The following is a 14,669-nucleotide window of genomic DNA, read 5'->3' on the forward strand; positions in this document are numbered from 1 at the left end:
CTCCTCTAGGAGTTTTATAGTTTCTGGTCTTACATTGAGATCTTTAATCCATTTTGAGTTTATTTTTGTGTATGGTATTTGAAAGTGTTCTAGTGTCATTCTTTTACAAGTGGTTGACCAGATTTCCCAGCACCACTTGTTAAAGAGATTGTCTTTAATCCATTGTATATTCTTGCCTCCTTTGTCAAAGATAAGGTGTCCATATGTGCGTGGATTTATCTCTGGGCTTTCTATTTTGTTCCATTGATCTATATTTCTGTCTTTGTGCCAGTACCATACTGTCTTGATAACTGTGGCTTTGTAGTAGAGCCTGAGGTCAGGTAGGTTGATTCCTCCAGTTCCATTCTTCTTTCTCAAGATCGCTTTGGCTATTCGAGGTTTTTTGTATTTCCATACAAATTGTGAAATTCATCGCAGCACTGTTTATAATAGCCAGGACATGGAAGCAACCTAGATGTCCATCAGCAGATGAATGGATAAGAAAGCTATGGTACATATACACAATGGAGTATTACTCAGCCATTAAAAAGAATACATTTGAATCAATTCTAATGAGGTGGATGAAACTGGAGCCTATTATACAGAGTGAAGTAAGCCAGAAGGAAAAACACCAATACAGTATACTAACGCATATATATGGAATTTAGAAAGATGGTAACAATAACCCGGTGTACGAGACAACAAAAGAGACACTGATGTATAGAACAGTCTTATGGACTCTGTGGGAGAGGGAGAGGGTGGGAAGATTTGGGAGAATGGCAATGAAACATGTAAAATATCATGTAGGAAACGAGTTGCCAGTCCAGGTTCGATGCACGATGCTGGATGCTTGGGGCTGGTGCACTGGGACGGCCCAGAGGGATGGTATGGGGAGGGAGGAGGGAGGAGGGTTCAGGATGGGGAACACATGTATACCTGTGGCGGATTCATTTTGATATTTGGAAAAACTAATACAATTATGTAAAATTTAAAAATAAAATAAAATTTAAAAAAAGTAAATAAAAAAAATCTCAAAAAAAAAACCCAAAAAACAAAATACCTTAATAGCTATTTAATCTCTTTGAAATGTGATGCGAAGTCAGCACATCAAAAAATTCCCTAATATCTAATGTGAAATAATTTATCAAGTTACCTTTCCTCTTAGAGAAACTATAACAGCTGTAAAGAGAAGCAAAAAGTCCTGAAAGATAAATAGGTTAAAGCAACATTTGCAGAAAGCCTCATTGGGCAATGGCAAGGAGGACAGAGGTGGGAGTAGGCAGGGTAAAGTGAGGGGAAGCAGGGACAAGATCTTCAAGCAGTGTCCACAGGCACTGGGACATGTATTCTTTCATTGATTTAAAAATAAAATTTTATCCATGACAGTGTTCCATCATTTGGCATCACATAAAATGTTATTAATGCAAACCTCTGAGAAGCAATTAAACTGAATTAAAAAAAAAAAACTGAATTAAAAAGTTAACATTAGAGTCCCTTACATTGGAAAGGGTTTGCTGAACATCTACTGACAGGAAGTTGTGTTGAGATGCATTAGTCTTTTAATTCCCTTCTTATTAAGTGCATTTACAAAGAAGCAGGATGCTTACTGCTCTAAATGTCAGCGGCAACTGCTGCACCTCAATTTTCTCAATTAGAAAATTTAGGCTCCGACCCACTGTAACCAGCTGATTCAGTGATGTTTTTGTTGGTTCCAGGGTTATCCTATGAAACAATGCTTGGGAAATGGGAGTTTCTTAAGGCTTCTTTAGATTTTAACCTTTCAAATAAAAATAAGTGATTCAGAAGAATCAAATGCTCCCTTTTGTCCTAAGCTTCTTGTCTTGATAGCTGACCATGCTTGATGAAATTGTCTATTAAATGAGAATCATTCTAATTAATAGGAGAAGATTTTCTCTTAGACTAGAAAATTAACACCAAAAGGGCAGAACAAATGTTTGTGAACGTCGGTTCTGCACTAAGTAATTTATGTATCATCTGACTTGTCAAGTTTTGGTTAAAGAACAAACTGTTCAAGGATCCAAACTCTTCTTTTCAAAATTGAGACTTCCCCTCTTCTTATCTTTCCCTAAGATGTATCTTATAGCTCATGTTTCCCTGGTGGCTCATTGGTAAAGAATTCACCTGCCAATGCAGGAGACATGGGTTCAATCCCTGATCCAGGAAGATCCCCTGGAGAATGGAATGGCAACCTACTCCAGTATTCTTGCCTGGGAAATCCCATGGAGAGAGGAGCCTGGTGGGCTACAGTCCATGGGGTCGCAAGAATCAGACATGACTTAGGGACTAAACAACAACAATAACAAATCTTATAGCTCATCTTCCCCTTGAAGCTTTTTTGACATCCTCCATACCTTAGGATTTTGTTCTAGTTCTAACAAATAAAATTTCAAGACCATTCTCTTATTCTTATCCAACCTCTTCTCCCCCCTCCTCCAATTGCTGGCTTTTTTGATGGGATGTCTATTAGATATCCTTGTGGAGATGCGGAGTGGACAGGTCAATGTTCTGAGTTCAGGTGAGAGGTCTGTGCTGGCAACATCCATTCCAAAGAGAGGAAGTGGATGCCTAAATAGATGGGGCATGATTGCCACTCACTCCTTGAAGTGTTGTTATTTGGCTTTTGTGATGTCATTCTAGCATCCTCTCTTGGCTCGTCCCAGTTTTCCTGGAAGACTTCGCTTCACCCATCATCTCCTTTAGTGGTATTCCACAAGGTCTTTTCTTCTGTATTTATCACACTTCTAATGTCCTTAACCACCATTCTGCTCCATCACATAATACTCTGACACTCTATTTATCTGTCTCTATCAGCTGAGCTCCTTAATGGTGAGAACTGTCTCTATAGGCACCGAGCAGAGCATCTGACTATGGTGGACATTTAACAAATGCTTGAGGAACGAATGAAAGAATTTATTCATCTAGTCTCTTGTCCTACAAAAACAAGTAAAACCCAATCATGTTTGCCATTTCAGGAAAGGGTCATGGTGAATAAGAACAGGAGGGTATCTTCCCATGAGATATTATTATAAAAATGATAAGGTACTCAGGCTAGTTCCCAGGATCTTTTTTACTCAAAGTAGGACAATAATTATACCATTTCATCTATATCTAATGTGGTGCATATCATGGTTACTATGAGAAAATGTACTTAGAATTCTAAGCCACCAACCAGGAAACGTTTGCTATATAATTTCCCCCTAATTAGTAGTCTCTCCACTGTTGGTTCTGTTCTTAGTGTTTTATTTTGTTTTAACTACATAGCTATTTCTTTGATTCAGGCCTTTATCCCTAATGCACATAAAGTCATGGATCAAATGTTGAAGACAATCAGATAAAAGACAGTAGCACAAAAGGCACAGGGCTTAATGCTCAAATGCCCTAGAGAAACCTGAACAGACCCACTGAGGAGGAGAAAATACACGAGAAGGAAGGCAGTAGATGAGTAGGCGTCTGCTGAAAATAGACCTTTATCTAGATCCTCTCTAAACCCAGAGAAAGAGCAGAGATGGCCAAAGTGGGTGTTGGAGACCTAGTTGACAAATGATGGATGATAAGTGTGCACGTGTGGGGGGCTTCAGCATGTCTCTCACGGGATAGAATCAGCTATTTTGTGGTGTTTTAGAACTCCTTGCAGACAGCCGCCTAGAGGTCATTTAACATTATTTAGCTCCTTAGCTAAATTAACTGTACTTCTCAGCTATACTTGAAAGCTGTGTCAAGGTAGAAGCCTGCTCTCTCTGGGGGAAATCCCACTTACTTTGCTGTGAAGCAATGAGAAGCGCTCAGATTAACTGTTCCCTCTCGGTGTCAGGTGTCTTCTAGAAAAACAGGTTGTTTTTCAGAGTGCTTCCTGGCCCAGCTCCTGGGTGACCTCGGATACACAGTAAGCATATTGATTCTTCTACAGAGTATTAGTATAGCATTGTGTTTGTGTGTATGTGTGTGTGTGTGTGTCTGTGCGCACACAGTGGGTGGTGGGTGGAGTATTCCCTTGTCCCCATCATCAAAAATAAGAGGGACAGGAAAAATCTGCTTCTAAATTTGAAAAAGTGAGTATTAAACTTTATTCCAGTGCCTGTCTACAATAACCTAAGGCAGCTTCTTCCTGGATTCTATCTGTACAATACCACATGTGCGCATGTGCAGTTGTGTCCAGCTCTTTGTGACCCCATGGACTGGCTCACCAGGCTCCTCTGTCCATGGGATTTCCCAGGCAAGAATACTGGAGTGAGTTGCCATTCCCTTCAGGGATCTTCCTGATCCGGGAATTGAACCCACGTCTCCTATGTCTCCTAAACTGACAGGCAGATTCTCTACCACTGGGCCACCTGGGAAGCCTGTACCATACCACAGAGAAGGTCAAACTACTTCTCTCTGATTTCTCCATCAATAGGCAATGTTATACCAGGCTCAGAAATTACACTGCTTGACACAGGGGTTTCCTTTCCCCCAGTTCTCAGAAGGGAGTTCAGACCTGTTGCCTGTCAGATGCAAGAAGGAGGGTGGTCCCTTCCTACCTCAGGCTGATGCCCAGGAGCTGAAATGACTGGGAAAAAACAAGCAGTTAAGATGCTGAGAACTGACTGAAGGAGAAGATACACAGACTGGCTGAGGATGCACTCAGGTTGCCTAGTAGTCATATCCAGATATTTGAAGAGTCATTGGATCATATAGAAGAGCAAGAGTAGAGTTATTATTGCTCCAAAAGCTGAGCAGAGGGACCGTTGCCACAGCTGTGGCAGTTGCAGGGGACAGATGGTGCCGTATGAGAAATCACTCTGTCAGGACTGCTGCTGCCATTCTAGCGGGCTTTCTGTGTTTAACCAGAGATGGGACGAGCACCAGCAGAGTGGTTGGTGGGACCATCCTGGAAAAGGAGGACCTCAGGGCTTCTAGGCTCCTTCCCCTTGTCTTGTTTTCCTGACCTTTTCCTCTGGGTACCTTGGAGATAGTTGCTATCTTCTACCTTGTGGGAACTAGAGTGGAGCATCCTACATGCTCTGAACTCTGATGGTTTGAGCTTTACAAGCACAGAGTGCTACAGCTAGGCAATGCTTCTGGGGGCTTTATTATCTTTAGTTTTGAACAGTTCGATTTTTGGAGCATTGTGTACAGTTCTCCGAGGACGTGGTCCTTCCTAGGTGTCCTGAAGGTGACCTGTGGTGACAGGGTGCTGTCAGTTGCTCCTGCCTCCTCTCACCTGGGCTCCGCCTTTTTGTGTGCCCAGCACCTGGCTGAAGAAATGAGCAGGAGAATGTATTAAACAGGTGTTTGGCAAATGCGAGGCAAGGAAGCAGGGCCAGCCCTTCCCTGTCCAAAAAAAAAATGTTTTTCTAGTCTGTCTGGATTTTCATGTGTAATCCACTGTGGAGGAAACTGAGACCATTCTTAGCAGCGTTCTGCATCCCCTGTGTGCTCAATGAGGGTGGTGAACCATGAACTATGCCCCTGCCCTGTGGTGCTCAGGGTTCTTCCTGGAAGCCTGTGCCTGGGGAATTTTGGGCAGCTACTTGTGTGCCAATGACCAGATCCACCTCTCCCATACACTGATTATACTCCTCTGGTTCAAGTTATCCAGCCCCAGGACATTTATCAGTGTTTAGCAGTGAGAGTCCCGGTTCCTTTGAAAAGTGCCAAAGCTTCGTCATAACAGGGCTTTGTGCCCACTTTCTCCTCTCTCCTTCCCTGGGAAGTATGGAGATCCCATCTCCTATCTGGACCCTTCCAATAGTGAGAGTCAAGTTAGGTCATTCAACCTGGGAGACATAGTCTCTGTTCCCACATTCCTTGAATGCCTTTCAGTAGAGGCCAGCCCAGCTGGGCTGCTTCTCCACCTTCTACACCTAACTGAGGCCAGTGCTTCAGCCAAACGATGGGCAGAGTTGGCTAGTCGTCATGTCTACACGATCCTAACTGCAATGCAGAGCGTCTACTACTTCGGGTTCCAACCATATTCTAGAAGACAGAAGAAGATTCGAGTTCCTGGTGTAGCCCTTAAGAAAGAGATGGTCCAAGTGCAAATTTGATGCATGAAACGGGGTACTCAAAGCCCTGTGCACTGGGACAACTCAGAGGGATGGGATGGGAAGGGAGGTAGGAGGAGGGTTCAGGATGGGGGGACATGTGCACCCGTGGCTGATTCATGTTCATATATGGCAAAAACCAGCACAATACTGTAAATTAATTAGCCTCCAATTAAAATAAACAAATAATTTTTTTTTTAAAGAAAGAGATGGTTCAGGTATTCTCTCTCTCACACACACACAGAGACACCTGAACAAATACACTCTCGCATATAGCGGGCTAAACTCTCACTGTCTCCCAGCTTTGTTTCCTTCTTGCCCATTCTTCTCTTGTTTCTAGCAAATAATGACATTAGCAAGTACTAGTAGTAGGTGTTTAGATGCTAAGTCGTGTCTGACTCTTTGAGACCCCATGGTAGCTCACCAGACTCTTCTGTCCATGGGATTTTCCAGGCAAGAATACTGGAGTCTGTAGCCATTCCCTTTTCCAGGGGATCTTCTTGATCCAGGGTTTGAACCTGTGTCTCCCACATTACACGTGGATTCTTTACTGCTGAGCCACCAGGGAAGTGACATTAATAAGGAAGGCCACCAACTTCGTGTAGCCTGATTTTAAAGAACTAAGGCTTACATGCCTGAATGGACTGCTGATTTGATATATCTCTTTGACATTTAGGGAACCAAGTCCTGCAGTGAAAAGCAGTTTGGGTAAAATGCAGAAGACATTTGGGAATGAAAGCGTCTGTTGGTGAAGATCTGAATCTTACTTTATGGAAAGGAGGTTTGTGGTTGAGGAATGACTTTTCTAACAAGGGGTGAGAGAGCTAAGTTTCTTCTCATACTGGAAGTGGTACAAGTCATACCAGGGCAGTCAGGCCCAGAGTTACTAATAATTCCCTAAACCTTACTTCTGAAAAGTTTGTTATTTGTTTTGTTTTTCTTTGTTTTTTTCCTTAGCTTTCAATGTTTCCTGAAAGTGAAGTGAAAGTGAAAGTCTTTCAGTCATATCCGACTCCTCGCGACCCCATGGACAGTATTGTCTATGAAATTCTCCAGGCCAGAATACTGGAGTGGGTAGCCTTTCCCTTCTCCAAGGGATCTTCCCAACTCAGGGATCAAACCTAGGTTTCCCACATTGTAGACAGATTCTTTACCAGCTGAGCCACAAGGAAAGCCCAAGAATACTGGAGTGGGTAGCCTATGCCTTCTCCAGTGGATCTTCCCAACCCAGGAATTGAACCAAGGTCTCCGGCATTGCAGGCAGATTCTTTACCAACTGAGCTATGAGGGAAGCCCTAAGGTTTCCTGAAACAACCCTAAAGAAACTTCCAAAAGTTATAATCATTTACACAATGATAACAATAATGATTGTTGATCACTTGCTATATGACAGGCAGTGCATCAAAGACTACATTGTTATCTCATTGAATTTCCACAATGCATGTGGGGTACATACAACTGATATCCCCAAATTACAGATTGGAAAAAAAAAAAAGGGTCTGAAGAGGTTAAGTGACATTCCTGAGGTCACGCTCCCAGTTAGTGGCAGAGCAGAATCAGACATTTTGATCTTCCAAATTTCAGACCAATGTTCCTTCTATCTATTACATTTTGGCTACTGTCAGTCTAGGTATGGAGGAGATGGTGGTAGCCTTGAAAAATTTTCTAATTCAAGAAGACACTATGGAAAGGTGGTCTAGCTCTGACTTCTTCAATGGCAAGGAACGTATTTCAAAACAATAGGGGTTTTCATAAGATAAATTACTTCTAAGACTAGTGAATTCATTTATTCAACAAATATTATTGAAAACCTATTATGCAAAAGGTATTATTTGAGAAACTGAAGATAATAGTGGAGAAAAAGTAGATAATTTCCTTCCTTTATAAAGTTTGTATTTTACTGGGAAAAAATAGAATGATAAGTATTTTTTTTTAAATTATACAAGAATTAAAATAAGTCAGTGGGTCAGTGGCGTACAAAGGGACTAGGAGACAGCAATTTTTCTTTTTTTTAGAAATTGATATGTTAATTTATATGGAAAAACAAAGGATTCATAATAGTCAAAGCCATTTTTGAAGAAGGATAAAGTTTAAGGCTTTTAACATTGCTAGATTTTAAAACTTGCTATATAAAGTTGCAGTAATCAAGACAACATGCTGCTGCTGCTGCTGCTGCTAAGTCGCTTCAGTCGTGTCCGACTCTGTGCAACCCCAGAGACGGCAGCCCACCAGGCTACCCCATCCCTGGGATTCTCCAGGCAAGAACACTAGAGTGGGTTGCCATTTCCTTCTCCAATGCATGAAAGTGAAAAGTGAAAGTGAAGTCGCTCAGTCCATTCCGACTCTTACCGACCCCATGGACGGAGGAGCCTGTAGGCTTCAGTCCAGGGGGTCGCTGGTAGCTCAGTGGTAAAGAATCTGCTTGCCACTGCAGGAGATGTGGGTTTGATTCCTGAGTCAGGAAGATCCCCTGGAGAAGGAAATGGCAACCCACTCCAGTATTCTTGCCTGGAAATCCCATGGGCAGAGGAGCCTGGTGGACTACAGTCCACAGGGTCACAAATGAGTCGGACATGACTTAGCGACTAAACAACAACACCTAAATACATAATGATGTAGATCAATGAGAATAGACTAGTGTCCAGGAATAGAACTCGCATATATATGGTCAATTCATTTTTGATAAAGGAGGCAAAGCAAGTCAGTGGGGAAAGGATAATCTTTATAACAAATGGTATGAGAACAATGAATATTTATATGTCCCCCAAATCCTCAAATCTTACCTCATATTAAATATAAATATAAACTTGATATGGATCATCAGAGGCCTTAAATGTAAGTGCTAAACCTGTATAACTTTTAGGTAAAAAGCTAGCATACCATAGTGACCTTAGGTTAGACCTAAGAGGCTGGATCCCAGTATGTGAAGTGCAGTGAAGAATTGGATATGAGTGGAGAAGTGGTCAGGGCTAATAATGTTTAATTTATTTGTCAAGAATATTTCATAAGGTCGTCGAATCCTTCCACAGAGAGGTATGAAATGTTTAGTTCTCTCTTGGTTTATTTTTTAAAAAGGTCATTCTGACTCTTGTTTGGAGAAGGCTTTTTAGTAAGGTCAGTGTGTGAACAGGAGTTCAGAAATGAGGCTCGTATAGTAGCCTTGCATGGAAAGTGGATGTGTTCCTGAACACAGGATGTATTCAGAGAGGAGAGGTGAATGGACTTACTGATGGTTGGAGGTAGTTGGCGATGGGGAGAGAGATAGGAATCAGAGAAGCTGCTGGATTTTGGCTTCAGCCATTGCTGCTTGGGGGTGGATTGATCACTGAGAAGGGCAAAAGACTTTCAGATATGTTGTTCTCTTTCTTTTTTATGACAATTCTTGAGAGGCAGTAAAAATATAATTTCTGTTTTACAAATAAGGTAGTCAAGTCTCCAGGAGTGTAGATGTGTTTCTATCCACACAGCTAATGAAAGGAAAGGCCGTGCGGAAACCTCGGGCTTGCAGATGCAGTGGGTCTGTTGCTTATTTCCCTACCAAATTGTCCCCCTGAAGTCAGAAGGAATCTTGTACACAAGCACTCTCCCCATTGCTGAGTACAGTGACACATCCTAAGTCTTCTCTGCTTCTATTTCAGGTTAATTTTCCTCATACTTACGACTTTGACACTTACACATCTTTCAGCTATTTCAGACATCTATTCCTGTTAAAGGATGCACTGGCCCTATTTTTGGAAGCCGGATGACGCAGACGAAAGGTAATGCAGTAGGGAACCTTTGGCCCCTCTTAAATCACTGACTCAAATCATCACCAGATTACCAGCAATCCAAATAAGTACAGTCTAATGATGCCCACAAACATACCAGTAGGCAATTATACTCTTTTTTGATGTTTCAATAGTGTTTACGTAGTCGTAAACACTGTTTTTCCAGAAACATAGTTTTAGATATTTTTACAGACATTATCTCCACTACTTTTTGCAATAATGCTGAACAGTTCAGGTAAGTTAATTTCCCAAACATCTAGAAAGTGCCTGTTTAAATATTTGAATCCAAGTCTGTAAGCCAAAAGCTGTAATCTTTCCACCATAACACTGTTTATTGGAGGGAAGATATCCAATTCTGGTGTTCTTGTCCCTTTGACATTTAGTGCCCCCTTTTCCCTCCCCTGCACTAGCCAGGAATAGTGATGGAAAGCAGGCATAACCCTCCACAACTGGTTACTTTAGTAAAGAATTTATTATGTGGAAGCATCATAAAATTTTGTTCTTAGACTTTTTTTCTAGATCATGCCTTCAGCAAGGATCTTTGATCTTCTACAAGCGTGGCACCCATTCATTATTTTATTTATATGACCTCCTTCTCAACATTCCTCTTCACACATACTCTGTGAACAACTCTGTTATTCCATGTAAGTGAATTAAAATACAATTTTACCAAGTGTCCTCATTAGGGATTTTTATAAATGTCCTGGGGATTTGCAAAATCAGTGATCTAGTGACTTTAGATTTAAGTCTGCAACACTGTCTCCTGACAGCCTTTCCAAAGAGGGCAGGAGGTAATCGATGCAAACTCTGTGGAAATTTGGTTAACAAAACTAACCCAGAGCAGCGTTTAACCCATGTTCAACAAGGAAGATCTAAGCCTTTGTATTTTTACTGGAAAACTAGTTTGGAATGTAGCCAACAAAATTTAAATATGGATTATTAAACATAAACCTGCTTTGGGATTTTGCTTGGCTTCATCCTCACTTAATGGCAATCAGCTGAGTTACACTGTATAGTTGCTGTTGTTTAGTGGCTAAGTTGTGTCCAACTTTTTCGGGATCCCATGGACTGTAGCCCACTAAGCTACTCTATCCATGGGATTTCCCCAGGCAAGACTATTGGAGTAGGTTACTATTTCCTTCTCCAGAAGATCCTCCCAAGCCAGGGAATGAACCCAGGTCTCCTGCATCAGCAGGTAGATTCTTTACCACTGAACAACCAGGGAAGCCCTTGCGTTATTGGGTAATGACTAACCCTAAACACTCAACCAGGCTGGGAGTAGGACATCAGGCTCTGGTAGTGAGAGCTAGATGGCGCTATAGTGTAATTGTCAGTTGCCCAGTTGCTATTTGGTCAAATAGTAGCAGTTCAGTTTAGTTCAGTCAGATCAGTGGTGTCCAGCTCTTTGAGACCCCATGGACTGCAGCACGCCAGGCTTCCCTGTCCATAACCAACTCCCAGAGCTTACTCAAACTCATGTCCATCGAGTCAGTGATGCTATCCAACCATCTCATCCTCTGTTGTCCCCTTCTCTTCTCACCTTCAATCTTTCAATCTTTTCTGGCATCAGGATCTTTTCAAATGAGTCAGTTCTTCTCATCAGGTGGTCACAATACTGGAGCTTCAGCTTCAGCATAAGTCCTTCCAATGAATATTCAGGACTGATTTCCTTTAGGATAGACTGGTTGGATCTCCTTGCAGTCCAAGGGACTCAAGAATCTTCTCCAATACCACAGTTCAAAAACATCAATTCTTCGGGGATCAGCTTTCTTTATAGCCAACTCTCACATCTATGCATGACTACTGGAAAAACCATATCTTGACTAGACGGACCTTTGGTGGTAAAGTAATGTCTCTGCTTTTTAATATGCTGTCTAGGTTGGTCACAGCTTTTCTTCCAAGGAGCAAACGTCTTTGAATTTCATGGCTGCAGTCACCATCTGCAGTGATTTTGGAGTCCCCCAGAATAAAGTCTCTCACTGTTTCCATTGTTTCCCCATCTATTTGTCACAAAGTGATGGGACTGGATGCCATGATCTTAGTTTTCTGAATGTTGAGTTTTAAGCCAAGTTTTTCACTCTCCTCTTTCACTTTCATCAAGAGGCTCTAGTTCTTCCCTTCCTGCCATAAGGGTGGTGTCATCTGCATATAAACAAAAGATCATTTGAATGTTGAGCAAATAGTATCAGCTGCCCAAAACAGAGTATGTTGAGCAAATAGAATCAGCTGCCCAAAACAGAGTTTGCCTGATAGAAAGGGTTCTGGAATAGGTTTAACTCTGTGTTGCTTACATTTTCTCTAACTGCAGTATAATACAGCATAAAATGGAGAGCTTTTCTCTCTCACTTTCTTTTTGATACAGCCACGTGTAAGTGGGCACATACACAAATAAAACCTTGTTGAAATTCTTCTTAGAATAAACAGTTGGGAATCACTAGTCCTGGGCTGTCTGAAGGTTTCCAGAATGACATACACATCTATCCCATGTCCAAGATTCAGCTGTTGTTTTCTGTGTAATGACAGAGTGCTGAGGTTTTTATGGGTCAAATGTGAGATAATGTCAGGGCCTGCTTTTTGAATGGCTTGTAATCTGGCAGGAAGGACAGTGGTAATTAGAAGGAGACATGGGAAGTTTTTCAGTTCAACATCTTACTTGGGAATGTTCGGAGTCCATTTAAAAAAAAAAAAATTTTACTCCCACGTATTTGAGTCTACTTGCAAAAGTTAAGGAAAATCAGGAAAAAGTATCTGGGGTACGAAAGCTGGAGTTGTTGCCCATGATTGCATGTCCTTAAATAACAGTGAAAGATGCATTGAAACTGAAGGACTAGGAGACTGCCAAAATGGCACGTTTGAAGTGTGTACTTTCATATCACATGGTACCCTCTCAGGGGAGCTAAGCCATTTCACAGCCTTAGCTGTAGCCCTGGAGATAATGAGACTTTTTGCTTCCCACAACCCCACTTTCTTTATCCCTTTCTTCACAGCTTTCCAGCTGTCATAAATGTCATAAATACCTCACGTACATGGGCTACAAGAAGAACAGACTATATAAAGCATAGTGAAGTTTCAATTTCAGTGCTTGTGATTGGGCTGTTCATATTTTCTGTTTCTGATTTAGTCTTGGAAGATTGCACCCTTCTAAGAATGTGTCCCTTTCTTCCATGTTGTCCATTTTATTGGTATACAGTTGTTCATAGTAGTCTCTCATGAGCCTTTATATTTCTGTGGCGTCAGATGTAACCTCTCCTTTTCCATTTCTAATTATACTGATTTGACTCCTCCCCGCCCCCTTTTTTTTGATTGAGTCTGGCTTAAGGTTTATCAGTTTTGTTTATCTTTTCAAATAACCAGCTTTTAGTTTCATTGATCATTGCACTTGGTTTCTTTGCTTCTACTTCGTTTATTTCTGCCCTGCTCTTTATGATTTGTTTCCTCTGTTAACTTTAGGTTTTAGTTGTTCTTCTTTGTCTAGTTGTTTTAGGTGTAAGATTAGGTTGTTTGAGCTTTTTCTTGTTTCTTGAGGTAAGATTTTATTGCTCTAAACTTCCCCCTTATTAATAGAACTGCTTTTGCTGTATCCCATACATTTTGGACTGTTGCGCTTTCATTTTCTTTTCTTTCTAGGTATTTTTTATTTCCTCTTTGATCATAAAAATACATTTTAATAGATACTTCTATGATTTTCGACAAATGCATTAGAATTGTTACCTGCTATGCATTGTTAAAGTATCTTTATTCATTAATTAATTCACTTTATTCAGAAAATATTTATTGTGCATTAATCATACCAACCAGGTTCTGAGAAGAATACATGGCATGGCCCTTGGTCTGAAGAAAATTCTCATTTATTTCATATGAAATATTCAAATGAAGGATGATTCTATGGCAGCATTACTTTGAAACACAAACCTGCCAGAAACTTTCATTTCAGTCATTCATTCAGTTCACTCCTTCAGTAAACATTTGTTGAATGTCTATCACATCTCTGTTCTTATAAATATATAGACAATAAAACATACCCCCCCAAAGGGAATCAGAAATGTAAATTAAAACTTAAAATATGAAATGTCTCCTACTCAGTCTTCTAAAAACTTTTTATGAAAATTATGTATAGCACATATAGATTTCTGCTTTTACCTTTAATCAGTCTGTGCAGACCTTTTCTGTTTTTCTTGTTTATAGATCCTTGATGGAGTTAATAATCCTTGTCTGATGTATCCTATATTTCTAGAATAACTAGAATGTTATCCTGCCTATATTAATTGTTCAAAATAAGCATTTGCTCTCATTCTCATCCCCACTTAGCTAAGAGTTTTTGTTTATATACCCTTTTTCTTTGGAAGGAATGATGCTGAAGCTGAAACTGCAGTACTTTGGCCACCTCATGTGAAGAGCTGACTCATTGGAAAAGACTCTGATGCTGGAAGGGATTGGGGGCAGGTGGAGAAGGGGACGGCAGAGGATGAGATGGCTGGATGGCATCACCAACTCGATGGAAGTGAGTTTAAGTGAACTCTGGGAGATGGTGATGGACAGGGAGGCCTGGCGTACTGCGATTCATGAGGTCACAAAGAGTAAGACACGACTGAGCAACTGAACTGAACTGAACCTTAAATTCCATCTTTGACCTATTTTGTCTTTATATTTTTATCAATTTTTTTCCCTACAGATTGAGGGAAGAAAAAAAAAAATTTTGTAGTTAGGCCACTGAACCTGCAAGGGAAGAGTCACGGAGAGCTGCTGCTGCTACTAAGTTGCTTCAGTCGTGTCTGACTCTGTGCCACCCCAGAGACGGCAGCCACCAGGCTCCCCGTCCCTGGGATTCTCCAGGCAAGAACACTGGAGTGGGTGGCCATTTCCTTCTCCAATGCAGGAA

General features: G+C 41.1%; 1 long non-coding RNA gene across 1 annotated transcript; it reads left to right on the plus strand.

Annotated features, from left to right (window-relative positions):
- The first annotated feature begins 3,803 nt into the window (after nucleotides 1-3,803).
- On the plus strand, nucleotides 3,804-10,370 carry LOC104986219. Its single transcript, XR_825007.1, has 3 exons — nucleotides 3,804-3,883; nucleotides 9,662-9,781; nucleotides 10,297-10,370. It is a non-coding gene; the product is annotated as an uncharacterized LOC104986219 (long non-coding RNA).
- The last annotated feature ends 4,299 nt before the right edge of the window (nucleotides 10,371-14,669 follow it).

The sequence above is a fragment of the Bison bison genome, unplaced genomic scaffold (genome assembly GCF_000754665.1).
Source record: "Bison bison bison isolate TAMUID 2011002044 unplaced genomic scaffold, Bison_UMD1.0 scf7180017864064, whole genome shotgun sequence".
In the NCBI taxonomy this organism is placed as follows: Eukaryota; Metazoa; Chordata; class Mammalia; order Artiodactyla; family Bovidae; genus Bison; species Bison bison.